Below are 2,331 nucleotides of genomic sequence, written 5' to 3' on the forward strand. Positions count from 1 at the left end.
ATTCACTTTGGAAGGAGTAACAGGAATACAGAGTACTGGGCTAATGGTAAGATTCTTGGTAGTGTGGATGAGCAGAAAGGTCTCGGTGTCCATGTGCATAGATCACTGAAAGTTGCCACCAGGTTGATAGCGTTGTTAAGATAGGCGTACAGTATGTTAGGTTTTATTGGTAGAGGGATTGAGTTTCGGAGCCATGAGGTCATGTTGCAGCTGTATAAAACTCTGGTGCGGCCGCACTTGGAGTATTGCGTACAGTTCTGGTCACCACATTATAGGAAGGATGTGGAAACATAGGAAAGGGTGCAGAGGAGATTTACCAGGATGTTGCCTGGTATAGAGGGAAGGTCTTATGAGGAAAGGGTGAGGGTCTTGAGGCTGTTTTCGTTAGAGAGAAGAAGGTTAAGAGGTGACTTGATAGAGACATACAAGATCATCAGAGGATTAGATAGGGTGGACAGTGGGAGTCTTTTTCCTTGGATGGTGATGGCTAGCACGAGGGGACATAGCTTTAAATTGAGGGGTGATAGATATAGGACAGATGTCAGAGGTAGGTTCTTTACTCAGAGAGTAGTAAGGGCATGGAATGCCCTGCCTGCAAATATAGTAGACTCGCCCACTTTAAGGGCATTTAAATGGTCATTGGATAAACATATGGATGATAATGGAATAGTTTAGGTTAGATGGGCTTCAGATTGGTTTCACAGGTCGGCGCAACATCGAGGGCCGAAGGGCCTGTACTGCGCTGTAATGTTCTCTGTTCTATGTTCTTGTGTTTTCCTGCTCATCGACATTTCCGGTGACACAGAAGATTGTCAATCGGGATTGTACCTTCAGGAGATAGCTTCGAAACTTTGTCAGCTCCACAGTTATCCAGTCAGACCCCGGACATACAGGTTTTAATACAGTTATTATCAAAATGTACCTTCATTTAATTCATAGAAATCTATGAAGAGATTGGAATCAAATAAACCCATGAATGATTTTCTCTTTCCCTGCTCCACACGGAGTGAGACAGGGACAAGCAGCAGGATTTGACCCCGCACTCTCCAATCCTCCGCTGCCAGCAGAAAGCGGCCACTGCAGATTCAATCAGCCGCTTCGTGTCCAACCCTGGGAGGCAAGATCCTCCAACTGGGGCCAAACCTCTCAATGCACCAAGCACAGGCTCAGGAAAACACAGGGAGATTCCATCCCGCTCCGTAAACTTCAGAGCAACGTTGACATAATCTCCAAGTGAGTGGAACTTACTCTGTGCCTCACTTGGGAAACCTCATTTGACACAACGAGTGGAAACCTATTCCTCCTGAACAGTTGTTCCCGTGCGGAAAAGGGCGAAAATCATTTTACATTTCACAACGGCTGCAGCAAATTCTTCTTAACCTTCGAATCTTTTTAGCCGAACTGTGAAAATCCAGTCCCCAGATGCGAAGCTGCAGAATTTGCTTATGTACCGAACAAACAAAGTGCTGAATGTATTGAGTGAGACTGGGCAGAAAGACACGCATTTCACACAGTCTGTAACAGAAATGACTGGGTTTATTGAAGCAGATTCACCGTCTCTCAAAGTGACTGACAGTCGCATGGGCAACTCAAGGATGAGGGCACCGACATTAAAATATGAATTTTGAATTTTAAATCCCGGAACAAGCGCTGAAAATGGATTATAATGGTCTGAAGGAGTAACAGCTGAGAAGTGGAAGATGTAGCTGATGTTATTTGTGATTGAGAGGAATGAACTGGAATCTTGTGCTTTTCCAGGTGGATCATCTTTGTCACATTGAAATTCGGTTGCAAGGGATTTGGCTCAGTGTGAAATGGGAAAAGAAGTACCCACCTATCGTGCCCGGCTAGCTCAGTCGGTAGAACATGAGACTCTTAATTTCAGGGTCGTGGGTTCGAGCCCCACGCTGGGCGTCGCTGCATCTTGCAACTTTACTTTCCGTGGTGAAGGCCAGCTATTCAGTTCTCCAGCATAATTCGTAAAGTCAGCAGATTTCGTGGTGCCAAAAACATGGTTTCTCTTCTGCTGCTTTAATTGAGATACTGGTTTCCTGTTTCAGAGTGCAAGTTGTTTCCACTTTACTGGAAGTCCCAGAGATCAGCTTGGAGGTGCAGCCGCTTGTATAATAAATGACAAGACTTTTAGAGGGGCCAACCCAACTCCAATTCTGCACCAACAAGGCTGTTCAGAGTCACAGAATGAGAATGGTCACTTCTTGGGCGGCTCCATGTCAAATGGAGCTGTACCAGAATTACCTAATTCTGAGGATACCACGGAAAGCATCAATGAAGTCTCCCTGAACATTACCCAATTCACAAGGAAAATTATCT

General features: G+C 45.2%; 1 non-coding gene across 1 annotated transcript; it reads left to right on the forward strand.

Moving 5' to 3' along the window:
• The first annotated feature begins 1,841 nt into the window (after window positions 1-1,841).
• trnak-cuu lies at window positions 1,842-1,914 on the forward strand. Its single transcript has one exon. It is a non-coding gene; the product is annotated as a tRNA-Lys (tRNA).
• The last annotated feature ends 417 nt before the right edge of the window (window positions 1,915-2,331 follow it).

This window comes from Rhincodon typus, unplaced genomic scaffold (assembly GCF_021869965.1).
Source record: "Rhincodon typus isolate 14 unplaced genomic scaffold, sRhiTyp1.1 hic_rhity00016197, whole genome shotgun sequence".
Taxonomy (NCBI): Eukaryota; Metazoa; Chordata; class Chondrichthyes; order Orectolobiformes; family Rhincodontidae; genus Rhincodon; species Rhincodon typus.